We start from the raw sequence: 21475 nt of genomic DNA on the forward strand, positions 1-21475 counted from the left end.
CTGTAAAAAGCCCGGAGCACCGCACAGAAAGCAAAGGCAGAAGAAGTGGTTTAGTCCCAGCTGATAACAGCAGTGCTGCTTTCCTCACCAGCTGGGGGATCAGAGAATGCCGCCGGCAGCGCCGCACGCCGAGCGAGCAGGTCGCCAGCCCCAGCAAACGGATAATTCCCTTGTGCTGCACGCCGCATCGCCACGCGTCTGCAGGACGGGGGGTGGGAGGGAGGCTTTCCTCCGCTGCCGCCTCCACCCGTGTCCTGGTTTCGGCCAGGATAGAGTTAATTTTCTTCCCGGTAGCTGGTACAGTGTTCTGTTTTGGGTTCAGTATGAGAAGAATGTTGATAACACACTGATGGTTTCAGTTGTTGTCAAGTAGCTTTTAGACCAAGTCAAGGATTTTTCAGCTTCTGATGCCCAGCCAGCAAGAAGGCTGGAGGGAAAAAAGAAGTTGGGAGGGAACACAGCCAGGACAGCTGACCCAAACTGGCCAAAGGGGTATTCCATACCGTGTGATGTCATGTCCAGTATATAAACTGGGGAGAGTTGACCTGGGGGGATCACTGCTCAGGAACTAACTGGGCATTGGTCGGTGAAGTGGTGAGCAATTGCATTGTGCATCACTTGTTTTGTATGTTCCAATCCTTTTATTGGTATTGTCATTTTATTATTGTTGCTATTATCATTATTAATTATTACTTTTTCCCTTCCAGTTCTCTCCCCCATCCCACTGGGTGGGGGGAGTGAACGAGTGGCTGCGTGGTGCTTAGTTGCTGGCTGGGGATAAACCACAACAACCTTGCAGCCAGAGAGACATGACATCCTCCAGATGTGTTAACCACAGAGGCGTGCGGAGACGGAGCCAGGCTGCTGTGCTCATCCTCCCCACGGCTGCCATCACCCCACGGGCACTGCCCGGGATACCCACCCAGGGGTGCTACCCTGTCCCCTGGGACTGGGACTGGACAGTCCTTTGCTCTTCCTCTCTCTCTATTGTCACGCAGCTACGATCATCTTGCTTCAGAGTGGTCAAATGACATATGAAATTCAGACTAATAGCAACCAAATTATCTATTCTTGAAATACTAATAAATAACAGCCGATTTTTCTGTAGTTCACTTGTTTACCATATGCCACCAAGGCTGTGGAGCAGCCTTACACAGGAAGAAATTCAAGTTAGCAGAAAGGTAAGGTTTGTAATCACTATTTTTTTCCCAAACCTCACGAGATTCTTTGGCTTTTTGAATTTTCTTGCAACAAATTCTATTTCCTTCCAATGTTTTAGAGCAAAGATGCAATTACATTCGGTTGTGCAGGAGGTTGTCTGAGCAACAACCCAGCAGTATTTCAAGGCTGCTGGTAATTCCACTCAGTGCAACAGCACCCAGCTGCTTGAAGGTCCAAGGCCATTGCAATACCAGTACTGTGGCTTTATACAGCTTGAAAGGGAGCACATAGAAAAAAAAATGTTTCCAAAAATGCTGCTGGAATAAAATGTGTGGTTTTCTCCTTCCTTTGCAAGACTGCAGTACTCCCTGAGGGACTCAAACTTTTGTGGAGGATTGCCCATGGAGTAAAGTACATGGCCAATCTTTTAACTGTGCTCAGAAAAGTCACAACCTGCGCATATTCCCTATGGACTTGTCAAGCCTTCCCAAGTAAACTTCCCACACGCTCTGTCCGTGCCAAGCGTGCTCCAGCCCAGGATGGGAGACCTGCCACTCGCCCTGTTACCGCAGCAGCCCTCCCCAGCGCCCCAGCACACTCACCCCCATGTCCTCAGCCACGAAGAAGAAATCGCTCCTCCAAAAGCAAAAGAGCAGCAGGGTGGAGGAGCTGCAGGTGCTCCTGCATTGAGCAGCAGAACAATTTTCTTCTGTCCCACAACGCGTTCTGAAGGTGCTCCCACTGCTGCCTGCGCAGCCCTCGGGTGCTGCAGCAATAGCCCTGGCAAAATCCCAAATTCCTGTTTCGGAAGAGACCGCAGCAAGCCAGTTCTGGTGAGGAAGGATGGCAGAAAGAGAATGCTAAATGGTTATCCAAGCTATGCATTGAACCCATCAGGGTGAGGCAAAAGGACTGAGTGATGATATAATTAAAGACTGAACATATATGCAGATGGGGAAGCTAAAGCAAAGGTAAGGCTGCCCAGCCGCTTGCTGATGTGCTCAGGCCACAGCTTGCCATGCTGAACTGTGTACTTCTTCCACTGTCTGCTGATATTTATCCTCTGTCTCTTGTTTTATATTTCAGAAGGAGACCTTTGGGGAGAGAGATCATCTCCTTGTTTGACATTTTGTGAAAATTAGTTTGCGTTTGCTGAGTACTAAATCTCCATTCCTCAGCTAGGGAATTCAGAAGAGTGCTTTTGCTGGGGACTACAGTCCTGAGGTTGTATTTTCTCCCTATAGAAAAAGAATAAAAGCAGGAGAATTCTTCCGTCTTCTCTCTTTCTCTTCTCATTTGAGTTATTGCTATTGGCTGTTTCAGGTTAGAGCTAGATATCTGTGTATATACAGATGTATGTATACATATTTATAAAAAATACCTATAAATCACTTTGAAATCTTGTTCTTTGAAAGTAGGCCAACAACAATATCAGTTTTTCTCACCTACTTATGAAATAACTCCAAGGTAAAAGTTCTCAAAATTACAATCATTTCCTGCCATTAAAGTCAAATTTAACGGTTGAAGTAGCCACTTGGGTTCTCACTTCAATAAGCACAGGAGAAATGCACACCTCCATGGATTAGACAGGGCCTTTTTGAGGTCGTTTAGATAGTGAGGCTTGGGATTTTTACCTAAAATATTTTATAAAAGTATCTGAAAATAGTCTTAGGTTTGCATATGAAGTATCTTCATCATATATGATGAAGTACTAGGGGTTTGATCATTATTTTGGATTTCAATTAAACAACATGAAAACCTGTAAGAAAAATTGTAAATCAGTCACTCAAGTCTCCAGAAGAAGTTGTACCAACCATCTGAGCAAAAGAGAGAAGGTTCCTCAGTACGACTCAAACTTTGTTTTCGTGGTGCAACGCTGCAGCCCTAACGAAGCAGACTGAGCCCCAGGCACAGCCTCAGGCTCAGGCTCAACAGAAACATCAAAGGAACGCGGGGCCACAGGAGCAACCTGCGTGGTGTTCTGCGGGAGGAGAAGGAAGATGCCAATGTTTACACTGAAATAAGAATACAGCCAAACTTCTGTTTACCACTTTGGGCCCTTATCGCATGGGATTTTGGCACCCAGGTTTGATCTGTTCCAACCCACCCGTTGCTCAGGAGACAAAAAAACCTCTGAACTTTCAGCAGGAAATCTCAATTTTTGCATCATCCACAGGCATGCTGTTACCAGCAGTTTGGTCTCTAATGAAAACACCCAAGCCTTTCAGCTTTACAGAGATGAAACCGGCTCATCCCAAGCTGGACAATATCCAAGGGCAGGTGCACCCGTTCCTCTCGGGGACATCTTTCTAATTCCCACATTTTTCTAGAAGTTTGGCCACCAAAGTCATTTCCAGTGGACCTGACGTGGCCACCACCTCCAAGTTAGCAAAATTTGCAGTCACTGTTTCTGTGGGCAGCCCAGGTTGCAAGTTACCCCTGAGAACAGGTATGGATCTCCTCGTGGGCACCGGTCCCTGTTGGCTTTGTGCTGCCATGCATTTGTGGTCCCTGACATCCAGGCTGTTGCATCTCTGTACGACTCCTCGGATGTCTGCTTACGGGACAGTTGTGTGCTCCTAAACTGCCATCTGGCCCCCCCACACAACCCGCCTTCACAGGAAAAAACTTGATAAACGCTTTGCACCACACTTCCATCTTGCCCCAGTTGCAAGGTCCGTGTCGCATGAGGAAGCCTATGCGTAGAAATCCCCACGTTCCTCCAAGAGTTAACATCTCAGCGCAGCAGGCTGTCATCTGCCCACTCTTTCTACTTGTGTCCCTCATCCAGCAGTCTCAGACTCTGGGATGTGGAGGCTGGAAAGTAGAAAAATGATGAAAATTAAAAATCTGTGCTCAAGTTGTGCTCCCCATAAACTGCTGTAATTGGATTTGTGAATCCAATTACAACTGTAGTGTAGAAGGCCACAGACGAGCTCTGTATTGTATGTGTTAAACTGTGCAACGTGTGTATAAAAAAAAGTGGGCAGAAATGAGCTAACTGCTTTTACCTTGAAACAGCTTGAGAAAATACCCCCTGACCTAATTCTAACCTCACTGAAGTCAACAAAATCAGAGCCTGAGGCACTTCAATTAGAAAACCCCAAAATGTATCGAGCTGGGCTTTGAATAATAGCAAGTTCTCTGTTAGAGCAATTGCAGATCTCGCATTGTAAGGGAACAAGCCCAGTGCTCAAAAGACACATATATAATTAGAAAGAATTCAGCTGAGTTACAGAATTTCACTATGGCAATAGGTGACGTAAGCCAAAAAATATTGGGGGATAGTGGGTAAACTGCTGTCAAATAAGGAAGGTGGGAAAAACAAACCGAGTAAAATGAAACAAATTGTTTAAAAAAGAATAAAATTAGTAGGTTCATGTTGCTACGATAGAGAAAAGTCGTACCTCAAAAGTCTGTTGCAGCCCCTTGATGAAGCCAACATCCCTGTGCATAAAGGTGGGTCATTCAGTGCATATTGGGCATTAAAAACATTTTTCATCAAGAGTTTTGGAGAAAAGAACCTATTGTAGGACAAGAGGAAAGTCTCTCTCCTGAGTCACTTGGTGGGCAGAAGACAAGCAGTAGGCAGACAAGGCGAGCATCACACCGGGCAAGAGTGCGGGGGGCTCGCGAGCAGGGGAGCAAGCTCGTCAAGACTGTCATTAATGCTCCGGGCAAGGAGATGTGCAAGGGGACAAAATTACCAAAATTATTCCCTGCCAAAACTGAAGTTCACGAGCAAAACTTTTCACAGTATGGAACGACTTGGCAAGAGGAAGGCCGATGGCACTCAGTGTTACCAACCTGAGTAATGCCCGTGGGAAAAACATGGACCCCTTAACCATGGGCATGGGTCTGGTGCCCCAGGGAGGAGGCGGGGGAGGCAAAGGGGTACGGAGATGTACGTCGGAGATGCTCGGCCGCAGTGCACCGTTTCTTGCTGGGTGCCGGAACAGACCAGCGTTGTTCAGCCTGGAAAAGAAAAGCTCCAGGGATGGGATGTGACAGAGCAGGGAGACAAGCTCTGGGGTTTGGGAGACACAAAGAGCGAGAACAGTTTTTCATCGCACAGGTTATAGGTTATCTTGTGAAATTATTAGGTATTAAGCCAAAAATAAAGCTTAAAGGGGAGTTAATCACGTAGTACATAATTAAGTTGTGGAATTCACTCCCCCACAGACTATTGCAGAAACCAGATTATAAGCAGTTTCAAAAGGCCTAGACAGAGTCAGGAAAAATAGATCCACTGATGGAGATTAAGGATAATGTGATTGCCTTTAAATTCCAAGCAGCTGGGAAGAAATGCTGGAGGAAAAATCTCCTAATTTTTTTTTCATCTTCATAGCCTTTTCCTAAACTTTTTTACTGCTGTCTGTCTGAGAATACATCCTTTGCAGGATATTTGCTAGAAATATCCCACAGAGGATATTTTGTCTTGTAGACTTGTTCCCATGATCAGTCTCCAGTGATCCCAGCTGTGCACCGTTCTGGTTTTGTGTACTGGTATGTACCCACGCTTTGTGCGGCCATGCCCAGCACTGACTGCAGCGGAGCTTCTCCCAAGGGCTGCTGCAGGATCGCCACACAAATCAGAGTGATGGCTTAGTGTTTCCTGCAGAAAATATTGCTACTGCTCATACAGACTTATCCTTCTGTCTTTAAAATTCAGGTTGCATAAACTACAGTTATCCATTTAAAAAATGAAAAGAAAGTATTTTCCTATACATTGATGACTTAGTGTATTCAGTACCTTTGCTTTCTAGTCTACAGTGAATTTTACTTTTTTCCAACATAAGCAATTGCCAGGTTTTTGAGTGAGAAATGTCACATGCAAACTATACAAGGTTCAGTTAACTGTTCCAGCATGTAAACATGATTCTGATGGAGCCCCGCTTGGGCTTCTAGCCTTCTTCCCAGAAACCAGGTGTTTCCACATCTGACAATACCATGGCCGACACACAAGGAAAACTCCTCTTAATTAAAACAACCCAAGAACCAGGAGATAAGCAAGAGGTCTACAACAGGGTGAGGTTCCCACATTGTCTTCCAAGTCTGCATTATTTACAGTATGTGACCTGCTTGAGGAGAACTCCTGGAGAAATGCAACAGAAGGACAGGGTCCGCAGGAAACTCCACCACCTTTGCCGACAAGGCTGTAGTGGGTTCCTATAGTCACATTGCTCCCAAAATCAGAGCTGCACAGGGGGAGTCTCCCTACCTGCAAAGACGTTCGGGTGGAAGGCAGTTATCCTTTCAAATGTCTGGTAGTAACAGAGTACTTCAGAGAAAAAAATAAAAGGCAGAGGGTTTTATGTTACTTGATACAGTGCATGTGGTTTATATATTCCACAATGTATTAGAAAGAAACACTCAGTTGTATAACTTAAAGAAAATGCCTTTTTCCAGGCATATTCATATTTCTGAGTATCGAATTATGTGGGACCAAGGGAAAATCATGAGTTCTTAGAGATATACATCAGTAGATGATGGACACTTCACTTCTTCCCCTTGAAGGAATACTTTTGTGTGGAGGTAGCTGAAGTAGCTGGACAAGCTGCAGATCTCCAGGTGATGGCTAATGGTAAAAAGGACTCTGTTGTGGTCATGCTGGGAACATAGGTTTGGTCCTACCAAACCAAAGAAATCAAGCAGATGATCTGTTCTAGAACCATCTGACAGAACAGTCTAGCACAGAAGAACTGGTGGTCAAGAGGGGATTTTAATTATCTGGACATTCATTAGCAAAGGTCTCTGGACATGCCACAAACCTTACCTTGAACTGAGCGCAGGCACAGAGCTCTTCTGCTGCCCGTGGGGTTTGTGTGGCACAGAATGTGTTTCTGCAGGTGTGCTGGATGAAACCGAGAGGTTTGAGTTATTTATTCTGATTTCCATTTCTTTTGCTAACAAATGGCTCTTGTCTGATGCATGTTTCAAGTGACAGATGATAATCCTTAAAATACTGAAGCATAAAGAAGGCAGAGGCAGCACGTGGTGCTTGCAAACCTGCATAGCAAGCTGTCCAGGCAGCAGACAGAATATCTTTTAGGTATACAGCTCTGGCACAGAGGAGAAATTTGTTACAGCGAGGAATCTGACCACACGTGTGAACCTCCTGATATTTAAGGCCAAAGTGCAGAAGAAGCAGAAAGAAACAACATTCAGCCCCAAGCACGGAGCCACCGAGACATTCCCATGGCCTCGGCCGCTCAGCTGCTGTGGGGATGCACAGGGGAGTGGGGGGGACTCATGGTTCACCCCCAACTGGACCTCAAACATGCCCTGAGAGGGAAGTATAGTCAGGTCTCTTTGTTTATATGTTTCTCTGAAAATATATCTCTGACATATTTTCTTTAAAATACATTCAGTAGTCTCTGTTTCAGAAAATTAAAAACAAGGGACAGGAGCAATTCACAGCTGCAATTCAAATTTAGGTACTGTCCTCGTTTCAGCTGGGATAGAGTTAATTGTCTTCCCGGTAGCTGGTACAGTGTTCTGGTTTGGGTTCAGTATAAGAAGAATGTTGATAACACACTGATGGTTTCAGTTGTTGCTAAGTAATGTTTAGTCTAAAGTCAAGGATTTTTCAGCTTCTGATGCCCAGCCAGCGAGAAGGCTGGAGGGGCACAAGGAGTTGGGAGGGGACACAGCCAGGGCAGCTGACCCAAACTGGCCAAAGGGGTATTCCATACCGTGTGATGTCATGTCCAGTATATAAACTGGGGGGAGGTGGCCTGGGGGGATTGCTGCATGGGGACTAACTGGGCATCGGTCAGTGAGTGGTGAGCAGTTGCGTTGTGCATCACTTGTTTTGTATATTCCAATCCATTTATTATTATTATTGAAATAGTAGTAGTAGTAGTAGTAGTAGTAGTAGTAGTAGTATATTCCTTTCTGTCCTATTAGACTGTCTTTATCTCAACCCACAAGTTTTACTTTTTTTCCGATTCTCTCCCCCATCCCACTGGGCGGGGGTAAGTGAGCAAACAGCTGCGTGGTGCTTAGTTGCTGGCTGGGGTTAAACCACAACAGGCACAAAAGGAAGAAGCTTATGCCTTTTCCCTGTGGTGTTGACCTACATAATCTTTTTGTGTCCAACCCCGGGGACACCAATGCCTTTTTAGACAGTCCAGATCTACCTCCATCTGACCATCCTCTCTGTCTACATTTTAAGTCCTCCTATATCAATACAGTACCTAAATTTTTAGGAGCAGATGGAACACAAATAACATTAAGAATAGGTAATTTTTCTAACCCAAAATGATTGTTCAGTACAAAAGGAAATTCTTTGACAAGACAGTCACAACTCAGAGGAGTGGAAATCAGGTAGAGATGCAAAACTTTGATTTGCACCTATATATTTGAATGTGCTAATTGTTCCCTCTGGGAGCTGAGCCTTTTGAAAACAGTGTTTCTTTATACATACATGAAATAATTCCTGAATATTTCAAACATAGTCTTTATGTATAAAGTAAACATATGTTGATCAGTTATTTCTAGAATAATATGCCATCTGCTATTTGACAACATGTTCCTCCGAGTGTAGTGATTAGTGATGGGTGAAAGTGGAAAACCATTTTCTATGAAATTTTGCTCACTTGCACACATTTTGCGCAATTTAGAATCTAGAAATATAAATCTTGAAAAATAATCAAGAGGTTATTTAATCTGGCCCATGGCACTGAGGAAAGGAAACCCTGACAGATGTTTTCTAACTGGTTCTTGCAAACAGCCAGCGGTGGACACACCATAGTCCCCTCACCAGCCTCTTGGCACCAAAATTTAAAAAGCTTTACCCAATCTGAACGATTTCTGTTGAAAATGAAGTTTGCGTTTTTTTCCAGATTATTGCATTAAAATATTATTGCAATGAAAATCAGCTGAAAGCTCAGTTCATTGCAACTCCTCAAGCCCTACCCTGAGGACCCACCTGGGCTTGAGCACGCCATAACCAAAGTCCCATACACCGTTGTGGTATATGAGATATCCTGTGCTTTGCACTCTTGAAGCAAGATGCCTTTTAAGGGAGCTTTTTAGCCTGACATAATTTCACCCATCAGTGTTAACTATGTTCATGCGAAGCCCACGGTGGTTGGACAAGCCCTCCCTGCAGGGAACTCAGAGGACTCCACAAACCGCCTTTCCAGCTCTGTACCAGTTGTGTGATGGAAAAGTCTGCTCTCTGCTCTAGGAGGAAAATGAGACCTGTCAGTGTTTTACAAGTCAAACCATTTGAAATTTATTTCAGATTAATCTGATGCCTGATATAGGCAAAATCTAATCATTTTGTGGTAGGAAAGAATAATTAAAATGTAACTGCCAGAAATGTTGAAACAAAAATTCAGTTCAAACTGAAAAGAATTGGTGTTTTAAATTCACACATACTATTTGAAAAGCAAATTATGATTTTGAAAGATTTAGGTAAATAATCACTTCAGTTGTCACGTGACTAAGTCACAGAGAAGCTAATGTCTTCCAAAGCAAGAAGTACACTTGCTTTCAGAGCAGACTGAACAAGATGGAGATAAAACACCTTAAATCTCAACAAAGATATAGCCCAGCATGTTGGTAAATCATGAAAACTGGGGTGAAAACTTTCACAAGACCAGGCTGTGGAACACTCTCCTCATTTTTCAACTACAAAAAAACTTGAGCAGCTCCTGAAAAGCTCTTCTCACCCTGTCATCCTGGAGCCTAATGCAGGGACAAAGTAGGAAGGGTGACAAGCCTGGAGCACGCTACGTAAAGTCCAGAATAAAAGTGTTTTTCTCATGTCAGACTCTCAGGTCTTTCAGCATGGAAGACATGAAGAAAAAATGTTAGGAGCACCTCATAGTCCTCGCTGCCAGACGAGGCTGGCATACCTAATGATATCAGCATGGGCATCTGTTCTTCATTCGTGGCCAGAGCAGATGGAAATCAAGGCAGCCGATCCAATTCCCCTGTATCACCCGCTGACCTATCTCCATTTAAGTTGAGATGGTTGGCAGTAGGCACCAACTGCAAATCTCACTTGACACAAATGCTTTTTCTGTCATGCACAGATTGCATTATAGCCTGTACGAGATTAACAAGGGTGGCAAAACACCCCAGATCATAAGAAGATCATGTGTCTCAGCTCATCATTTCGTGCTCACGATTAGAAGACTGGGCTTTCTTGCAGCTCTTCACAGCTTCAGAGGTGCAGGGTCAGGAGACCGGTGCCTGCAGCACCTTCTGGCCTCACAGACATGCCTGTGAAACATGGACTACAACACTGGTGATGGAGGGGGTTTTTACAGTTTTTTTATCCAAGATGATGTTCATCTGTTGATTGCTTCATCCTTAGGGCATTTTTCTACCTTATGTGTACCAGGAATACCAGCTTACATCATAGTAATTCCCTGTTCCCTGATAAAGCAACAGTAAGTAGCTGAGCAAATGCTATGCTGCCTTACCCTGATAATTATTAGCCTTTACAGAAATGCATATTTCTTTCCATGGCTTTCATTTTGTCACTCAGGTTTGCCCTAACACCTCTAGTTAGCAGGTGCACAAGTCACTGATTCTCTGCATGCAAGTCCTCCCTCCCCTCACCTTTCTCCTGGTCATTAGTGAGAACATACATATTTTATTTAAGGCACTGCATGCTTTCCCTTGCTCATTTTTCTCTGTATTATGTGAAACGACTTGTTTTGGAAAATACGCTCACAAACATCTCTGATCCACATTCATTAATCCACAGCCAAGTTCATTAAACAGAATTATAAAAATAAGCTAAACATTTTGTAGGTGGTTTATGGTTAAAAATGTTGTGATTACTTTCATCAGGTGACAGGCAAACAATGTTTATAAGGTTGGCAGTATCACACAAAATAACCAGCAGCCGAGCAGGGAGGGAGACCCCGGGTGCCTCTTGTGGGCACCGCACCCCCTGCCCACTCACCTGCAAAGCCAATGGTCAAAGTCACTGAAATACAAACCTGCAAACAAAAAAAGCCCCAAACAAAACTTTTGAAATAAAAAAAAAATGGGCCCAGACAAGCTTTATTTCACAGTTGGGAAAATGCAGAAAAGCACATTTTAGCTGCCAACAGTGACATTGCGAGCAGATGATCTGCTGAAACAACGCTGTACAGGCTTCATATATAAATGTACATCCACAAATGCATATGTGTATTTGATTATGAGTTTATTTATGTCAGCCACATACATTCTGTATGTTACTGTATAAATGTGTATAGACTGTAACAGGTTCTCAAGCAAAACCATCAATATTTCTGTATATCTTTGTCCACTAAGCATCCATGCCTTAAAATGTCTGGCCTATCACAATGCAAAAGACCACAAATAATCTGTAATGTGAGAGGAGCTAATCCAGCCCTTCATATCTGATGTGCAAGATGCAGCTGTAGGGGCTGAGCTTTGTGGTTTCTCATGCTGTTGTGGGGGGATTTAAAGGGAGAGAGAGGGTGAAAAATGAAAGGTTTAGATCATTTAAAGAATCACCTCCAATTGTATTAGCAATAGGAAAATGATTTAATAGAAATTTATATAAAAGTGCAGCTTCACAGAATTCAATGGCAATGTTCATTCTATTACTTAGTACATGGATGAAATGCACTCAGGAAAATCAAGTTAGAATAAGACTAAACTTATGTATATAGACACTGAAAACATGAGTTTAAAAAAGGAATATTACAAAGAAAAATCAAGTTAGAATTAATTTCTTGTGATTTGTGCAAAGATCAGGAATGTGGAAAAGTAGAGGAGACCCTCCCACTGAGTCAGGAGGTTCAGAGAAGACCCCCTTGCTTTCTGAACTCCTGTCAGAGTCTGGGTCCGGCTGGATCGACTCCTGGTCCCAGACTTGGTCAGTGGTTTATATCTGAAAGGATTATGAGTATGACAGCAGCCTGAGATTCATTCATAGTTGAATAAAGTTTACGACAGTAAATTAAGTATAAATTTGAAAGTAATAACTTATACTTGTTACAATATACTTATTATAGACTATTCAGGTTAGTACATGTGCATGCATAAAGACAATAAGATATATACATAAAAGAGAGTAAAAGAGAGTAAAAGAAGTATACCTGTTAAAAATTCCCCTCGAGGTCAGTGAAAAGGTTCACTTTGAATGCTTCAGCATTTGTTTCAACAGGTGAAGGGTCAAGCCTCAAGGAGCGAAGAGAATCAGCCCAGGTCATGTCGGCTTTTGGTGACAGACCTCCGATTTTCGCAAACTGGAAAGTCTGCGAGCTCTGAGAGGCATCCTGCTCAGAGGGAGATGCTGGTCACAGCCCGCTGTGGTCCAGGGGAGCTCAAAGGGCCTCAGTACCGCTCTTTATAGGCTGGGGAGATGATTGACTTTTGTCACCAACAAGTTACTGGGATCCCAGCTGTGCTGGTCCTGTTTCACATGCAGATAAGGAAAGCTCCGAGGCTGGCTGAGAATAACTTAAAACATAGATACAGGATGCTCCAAGGCTGTCAGGGGAGGATTATAGTGTCTCAAGGTCGCTATGAGAGAGAACTGGCTGCAGGTCGTTATGAGAACTGGCTATCTCTGCTCCTGTCCCCTGCCTCCGCCGGGCAGCAGGAGTCCTTGCGATACACACATATCTCCCTGTCTTAGGTGTGTAAGAGTTCCTGCCACAGTCTAGGGTCTCTTAACTGCCCGACTCATCACACTTATGCTAAGGCCTAGTGACCCTTCCCGAGTTGGTAAATCAGCCTGGAGAGGGGGAAGAAATGCACCACCACACGAAACTTTGCAGTTTCTCACGCATGGGCGTAACGGGAGTCGTCTCCTCACTCCATCTCTTGGGAAGCTAACTGTGACGGATTGGGATCTCTACCTTTCCCAGTTAACTTGCTTTATCTCTCTTTGGGGCACCAAGAACTTTGCCTTAGTCCATCAGCAGACAATCTCTTTCTCAGCTACCTATTGCGTAGGTACAGCCATCCCAATGTACCGGTGGGACCACGTTGCTCTCAGAGTTCGTGCTTGGCTCTGCTCACCCCAGCCCTGTCCTGCCCCCAAATAGGGAACTTGATCTGAGATCATCTGAAAAATTCTTCCCTCCAAAATGCAGGTCCTCGGCTTGGCATCACCACCAGGTCACCTCTTGTGGAAGTAGAAGTGATCACCAAAGTGTTGGCTTGTTGCCATTGATCTGTGGGTTTTATCACTTACAGAAGGGAAGTTTTCAGACAAACACACACAAATTTTCCTTTTCCCACCTTTGTCTGAGGTGTCTCAGAGGTGAAGAGCCCTCCTCTCCTGCTATTGCATGATGAGCACAGCATTAGTTGAATTTCCAGGTGAGCACCAACTCATCTGCCTCCTCCTACTTTTCCATGTACTAAGGCTCACAGATGCATTACAGAAAGATTGTCATAGCTGTGTGCCTTCAGGAGGGAAAGCCTATAATTTTTTAAATGTTCAGACATCCAACTCGCAGTAGGTTCTTCTGTAAATAGCCTGCCCTAAGCCGAGCTTGGATGAAGTTGTTTATCCACAGGTACATGGCCATTTAGCACATCTCCATTCAGGAGACATGAATAGTTTGCCCTGAGCTTATCAATGCTTCTCAGAATTAGACTTTGATGTTTATCCAAAGTGGGAATGTTTGTTGAATTTGCTTAGGAAATGCAGCACTATTCTAAATGCGAACAGTCCCAGATAAAAGACGGTTCTTGCGTAAGCAGCTCTGCTCGGGATATCTGCAGACCCCGCACAAAGTCAGACAAGCTCAGGAGAGGTCAAAGTCTCTTTATTCAGGAGACACCAGCGATGTTTCTCTCGTGTCTTAATCCTCTTTTGTACCATTCTAGGAGAAAGCGAGCTAGTGGGAAGGCTTACAACAAGCCTTCTGTAAGGTGGGAATTCACCCGCCACGTCCCATCACAAAAAGGTCTCAGGGCAGGAGAGGAGACAGTGGGTGATGTCTGTTCCTCCTGCAGCTCGGAGAACAGGCACCAGCCTCCAGCTTCCCTGGGCGATGGCCAGCGGAGCTGCAAACCCTGCCTGTGGTGGGCAAGAGGTGCAGCCGGCTCCCCGGAGGCGAGCAGTGCCGGCAGGGAAGGAAAATCCTCTGCTCAGGAGAGGGGAAATCTACCCCCAGCTGTGGGCTGGCTGAACTTCTCCCAACAACTGTTAAAGCCCCAGCCGGTATATTCTACACAGCATGACACACTCAGCTGCACAGAATTTCCAGGAGGGCGTCACGGGCATGCAGGATTATTGCACTCCTCGTAAAGTCCTTCTTCAACATTGGTATCTCTGCCCAATGCCTTGTGCCTCCTGTGTCCTCCCCCAGAGGAGATGGGAAAGGGCAGGGTAAGGGTAGGAAGATGGGAAGTATAGGAAGGGAAGGATAGAAAGATCAGCAGCTCATTTTTAGAATCTGTTAAAAAATTGTATATTTCTTTTAAAAGGGTGCTGGCACGGGGAGCTCCCCGGGGCTTCAGCAGAGGAGCTGGGCCATGCAGAAGGCTCTGCGGCTTCCTCCTGGGATGGGGCCGAGAGCCGAGGAGCAAACGGCTGCTCCTGCAAACCCGCGGGGCTTGTGCTTTGAGCGACCGACAACGCAGAGACCACCGCTGGGCATCCAGGCTGCCCAGAAACCCTGCCTCTCCTTCTGGCTCCTGCCGCAGGTCACAGGAAGATGTGCAAACCGAACTGCTGAGCTGAAGCAGTCTGCAGAACAGGAGAGGAAACAGAAACGAAATCTGTATTTGCATGTGGGAGCTAGGATGTAGTAATTCCCTGTTATTTCCCCGGAGCAACCTGATGGTCTCCAAGCCTGCCCATCTGCATTAACCTCAGCACCCTGCCAGAGGATTTCAATCTGGAGGGCAAAGGGCTGGTCCTGGTTCTGATCCTAATACCCTCAGATACAGTCCCCAGATAACCGATTGTTATAGAGTGATGGGGGAAGCACACACCCCACCTCATTCCTAAAGACCACGCAGGGCAGAGGCTCCTCCAAAAGGTGCTGCTAGCGCAGGACTGTCTTTGATACAACCCATCTGGACGTGAAGCTGAGCGTGGTGCTTTTCCATTAACAGTAAAGAAATGCGAGGTTTTTTGTCACCCTTCTCTCATTAAACATATTGAAAAGGCAGACGTACCTGTGACAACTCTCAGCGTACAATCAAGGAGTTATGGGGAGCCTTCACCAACACAAACCCGTGTCAGGAGGCAATGGGGACATCAGCAACCCCAGGGGAGATGCAAGGGGGGCAGGATTATCCCAGTTCATTCCTCATGTACACGCCCTCTGGGAAGCTGGTAACACAGGGAGAACATGAACACAACAGCATGCATGTGTGACACAGCTGACACAACATTGATTATGTCATTTTAATAGGTCTGCAGAGATTGAGGCTGTAAATCCAGCTGCCTGGCCTGAGCAGAGGTATTGCACCAGGAGACCAATTAGGCACCAGCCACTGGTAATTGCCAGCCCCAGCATGCCTGCAGATGCCTGCACCTACCTGGGGAGATGCCAGAAGACAACCCTAGCATCAGCAAGGGGCATCCGCAGCCCAGCTCCAGGCACCGCACCCACGGCTCGTGGAACTCTGCGCTGCACGGGCTCCTCCGTGATGCCCCTCGGCACACCCTCGGCATCGGAGGGCAGGCACCCACCCCGTCCAGCGGCGACTTACCCTCCCCACTCGCAGGATCGAGCTGAGAGCTTTCATCTCTGCGAAAACAGAGCGTGCCAGGGATGGCAAAAATCAGCAAAGCAGAAAAAAAATATTTTCTGGTTGTTTTTCTAGATGGTTACACACAGACCTGCAGAGAGGATTGATTCAAAAGGGTTCAGCCAAGAGACTGAAGATAAAATGTGAACACTTCCAAAAGTCAGTCTAAGCAAATAACGGCCCTTTCCCTTTCGGGCAGCTGCGAAGATTTCGTACATCTGCCTAATTCATTTGGCGGCGAAGGCAGTGTGCTCTCCTCAACCCCACAGCTTCTCTTTCCATTAAAATGAGCAATATTAAATATGGTTTCTCATTGCATAAGTTATACACAGGCCCGTTTTGTGTAGGTAAGATAAGCATATGCTGTATTATTGGATGTACACTTTTACATATACTAGGTTGAAAATAACAGAAAGCTATCCCAAATATTATTATTTTTTTAATAGACTATTTCAGGTGGAAGGGACCTACAAGGATCATCTAGTCCAACTGCCTGACCACTTGAGGGCTGACCGAAAGTCAAACCATGTTATTAAGGGCATTGTCCAAATGCCTCTTCAACACGGACAGGCTTGGGGCATTGACCACCTCTCTAGGAAGCCTGTTGCAATGTTTGACCACCCTCTCTGAGCCCCAAAACTGAGCTACCATGGAGAAAAATAACAGCTGTCACTAGTGTAGAAGCTGTAGGCTTTTTAGATAATCTCACAGTAAATCTATTAAAGTGAACAGAAGTGATTCAGCAGGTACACAACTACCGTATCAATATTTAGAGTTTGCAACATGAGTCATGTGGCCATAAATCATACAAGAAAATAACAAAACTTGAAGAGTGTGTCATGGCAAAATCAGGACAAAAGTATATTAAGACTTTCAAGAGTGGGCAGAACATACATTAATTATAGGCCCAAAAGATTGCTGTGAGTTACTAAGATGACAGTATAAAGTATTAGTAATTCCTTAGATATTATTTTGCTCAGTTTACTTGTTTCCACGGCATGTAAATGTTCTGATTTAACACTTAATGATCAGCTCACAGAAGTACATGTGCAGCACTTTTCTCCCAGTAATGACACTCTTCACGTTTCTTGTGGCCATAAGCATACAGCTGAAGAAAGGCTGGAATAATCACATTATATATTACAGCCATTTAGTTGTAGAAATGAAGCATGAAATAAACACTTTAGTTCATTAGCCCTAGTGAAGCAGCACAGTGTGAGTCTGCTACCAGTAATCACCGGTAATCCATGCCTAACCTGGTGACACGCTTTATTACCAAACCCGTGAAGCGGCTCGGGATCTCATCCTGGAAATGCAACGGGTGCCCCTAGGAAATGGCTTTTTGGAGGAAAGAGGCCGTATTTCATTAATGCTGTGTGTTCCCCCTGCCTGCCCTTCCTGCCGGGTCCCTGCAGGGCTGGCAGGCAGGCGATGCCACCAGCGCTGCCTCCGCTCGCCTGGGGCAGCCAAAATTAGTACCTGGAGGTCTGGCTGATTCTCTGCTTCAAACAGTTGGCTTGACAGTGCAGGGGAAGGCACGGCTCTCCTTAGTTCGGGGTCTGTTCAATCTGTTAATTAATACACGCTGCATCCCTGCTATTTAATGCAAATGCAGCTACACGTCGGTGCCTGCGAGCACGCCTGGGAAGCCTGCAGCACAGGAGCATCACCCAGGAGCAGCTGGATGTCCCCGACGGGGCTGTCCTTTTTTTTTAAGGAAAGTCCTTCTGGCTTTGTGCTCTGGGCAGCTTGTACCCTTGATAAGATGTGCTGTCCCAGGCTGGGTCCGGCTTGAGCATCACAATAACAGGCCATGTCACTTCCACAACAGAGAATGTCCTGCTTTTCTGGGATTCAGGATATGCCCTGGGCTGTTTGGAAAAACATAGCTCTGTGTTTTTTCCACGACAAGGGCTAAGCTATATCTCTGCTCTGAGGTTTGCCATTTGGAAAACTGAGCTGCGATCCATCTCTAGTGTCTGATCCCCAAGGCTTCCAGTGGCAGGAGAGCAGGTTCAGCCCTGAGACCCCCGGGAAGAAGGACCACAAACACTGCTCGTCTTCAGAAGAGATCGACCCCGTCAGAGCTTCGTATCGGATGCGAGTTCCTCTGCCCTGAGTTTCTGGGCTCTGAAAATGGAGGCTTAGGCAGCAGCAGCTGCAGCATCTCTCTTCCCAGCTGAAGTTAAGGTGTTGGCACGGGACCTTGGCCATGCCCAGCCCTCGTGGGTCCCTCCAGCATGCCGCAGGAGGGACGGCACCGGCCGCTCAGCACTCGCATCGCCCACCTCGGCAGCTCCGGTGATGCACCGGCACCGGCACCAGCTGCAGGGGTGGGCCCAGCACGCCAGCAGCGCCGCTTTATTTTCTTTCCATGGACCAAAGCCTTTTGTTTCATATACATCTTTTTTTTTTTTTTTTTTTTCCCCGTCTCTGCCCACATCACTGCATGGCCATGAGGGCTGGCAGAGGACCCCGCACTCCCCACAGCCCCCACGGAAGAGAAGGTGGTAAAACACCTACAACAGACTTGACCAAAGAGCTAGTCTAACGTGAAAGCCTTGTCTTTTTTTTTTTTTTTTATCATCCCTTTTTAACAATAATCGGGCAATAAAGAGAAAACTATATTTTCCACAGAGGAACAGAAGGCTGTTGTAGGCACTCCAGGACAAGAGAATATTTCAAAACATATTCAGTAAAATATATGCATATTAGCTACAGCTTTACTCTGTTGCTCAAATTGCTCTGTCTTCTTGTGGCGAAAAAATGAGACAGTTTCCATTGGAGGGCAGGAACCACATCTCCTTTAATAATTTCATGCCAGACCATGTAAAATGTAACTCCTGTTCCTGTGTTCTATCAAAACCTGCACCCGGTAGAGTAGCAAATGACCAAAAAACAGTGTTTAGAAGAACTCATTTTCATGCTCTGCAGGCTCTAACCTTGTCTCCAAAAGCCAAGGTTGATGTGTCCCATGCCAAATTAAATCGAAGATGTATGCAGTAATGAAAAGGGTAGCATTCCATGAAAATCCCCACTTTTCAGTTAAAGAGGCCATGGTTTATTAGGTATGCAAAAATTACAATGTCAGGGTAACTTTGCAAGTTAAGCTTTTTTCCTAAATGCTCAAGTATCTCACTGGAAGGAAGACTCTAGCTCAAGATTTTCATAACTTGTTACCTGGATACTCTACTTCAAAAAAAAATTGCTCCAGTGAAAATAAACCATTCACCTCTTAAAACATGAGGGAAGCATCCCCCGATGGGGGCGGGGGGTCCGAGCAGGGTGGGATCCCCACGGCAGCAACCCCAGAGCAAAGCAGCTCATGATTGCACGGTGAGGCATCCGCAAAAATCTCCAAAACCTTAAAAGATTTTGCTTCCCAACACAGCATAAAGGCCCCGACTTCCAGATCTGCTTGTGATATTTGACCTATTTACATGAATTCCCTCGCTGTTGGCAAGCTACAAATGAGAACAAGAGCTTGTTACCAATCTGCATTGCCAGATGAGCGCCCAAGGGAGGGCAGAGAAAAGCAGATCCCCGGGTCAGGGGAAAGCAGGAATTAACTGCAGCCACGGAGTTATTCGGGGTGAACCCACTGGGCTCGGTGCAGCCCCTCGCCCTGGTCCATATCCCGGCGCAGCCCCAGTCTCTCCCACTTCGGAGCATCGCGCAGAAGAAAGGAGAAGGCAAATGATATTTTACTGCATCTGTAAAGTGAAACTATGCGTGAAGAAATAGAAAAAAGGAGCAGATTTAAACTCATTGCAAACCACAATAAGCTGCAGAGGACATTTAATCACGATTTCCCTTCCGAAGGGAAAACAATATTAGAAATCTGCAAGGCCCGACATTTGCATCTAAGGCCAATATGCTTTCCCTTTCTCATCTCCATTCCCCTTAAATCTTTTATAGGAGTCATTAAAAAATGTTGCGCACTACCACAGTCATAACAAATAAACTTATGCCCATTAACAACTGCCTGAAGCACAGCAGGAAATCAGACAGATATATCAGTATCCCCGTGCAAAACAAATCTGCTTCCACTAATAGCAGGGCTTTTTGCACAGCCTGTACCAGGGAAGACATGCAACCTTCTCTCTCCGAAAGAAGCAACCTTCCTCCTCCACGTGCTCCACGCTACCCCGCGGCCCCAGCTCCCACGGCTCAGCCCCATCAGCCCTTCCACGCCCCAATTATTGCATTAAAAAGTCAATTAGAGCAAACTGCCCGGCATGAGGCAAGCGCAGGTGAGAGGAAGGCGGGCAAGAAGCCATTCCTCACGCCGTGGCAGTCATACAAGACTGAGGAATTCTCCTGGGAGAAACCTGCTCACTACTGATGCTGGGACGAGCAGTAACACGGTCCTCAGCCATGCCTCCTCCTGCACAGGGCTCTCCAGACCCTGGGCTGCATTTGGGATGCTTCCAATAAGAGTTTCAAGAACAGTTTGTGAGCTGTGACAAGTTGGTATAAATCATGTTTGCTCCGTGCGAAGCCTGCTGAGCAAACCAGGGGCTTTGTGTCTTGTGCTGGTTTCATGTGTGCTACCCTGATGGAGTCGGGGGAAGTGCTGCTGTGATTTATTCATATCCTAGCAAACAAGTCTTCATTAACTACTAAAACTTGCATGTGGAAAAAGCATGTACTGTCAAGTGCTGGGTGCTGTTTAATGAAGAAAAATGAGGCAGCCACCAAATACATGGCAGTCAGAACTGGATCTCTTATTGACTTTCTTCCCTGGGCAGTTCCCTCCTCCTGCATTACTGATCAACGTTTTAAGACTTCTGCAGCATATCCCTCCTGTGAGTGACAGCTAGTCTCCTCTCAAGATGCTGCCCAAAGCTGGTACAGGCGATGCCCCATCAGCCCCAGGGACTTTTTGCTATTCCCATATATGCATGGCTGCATCCTCCCTGTGCCCGGCTTGCACACCGCTTGGGGCTTTTCAGACCTCTGGCTGGGCTCCTGAGGACAGTTAAACCACTGGTTTTTAGCTAGTTTAGCATCCATCATCCAGAATAAAGAAAAAATCATGGCATTATCTTTTCCTTATTTTCCGTGCAGTCAACAAGAGCTATTTCTCTGCTTTGGGCCAAGCAAATTACACATGATACAGTACTGCATATAAAATATTGGGCTGCATTCAAAATTCACTTTCAATTTTAATGCATTTGAGGCTTAGCTGGCTATTCACGGGGAAAGAAATAATACAGACGGGCAGCATGGTTAGATGTGCTTAGTGCAAAACAGCAGCCTGGAGGGCAAACAGCTTTGGTCGGAGGTTTCCCCTGCTCCCCCATGGTTTCCCATGTAGGACCCCACAGGGGCAGCGGGGGTATGAGCACCCCACTCTGGGCTGGAGATGTAGTAAAAAGTAGATTTTTAGGTTTAAAATGTTCAGGCTATAGAAGCCCAGGCCAGTTTGGGATGTTTCTTCATGGATGAGATGAACTGGTCCCTCCACGCATGGCGGGACACCGGCAGCACCGTTGCCAGCACCGAACGGGGGGTTCTGAGCAGCCGCGCTTGGCGAGGCAGCCTCCCCTGCCTGCAAACAGCCAGCCCCTGCGCACACCCATTTGATTAAGCTTTCTATTTTTTGTAATTG

The sequence above is a fragment of the Buteo buteo genome, chromosome 6, assembly GCF_964188355.1.
Source record: "Buteo buteo chromosome 6, bButBut1.hap1.1, whole genome shotgun sequence".
Lineage (NCBI taxonomy): Eukaryota > Metazoa > Chordata > Aves > Accipitriformes > Accipitridae > Buteo > Buteo buteo.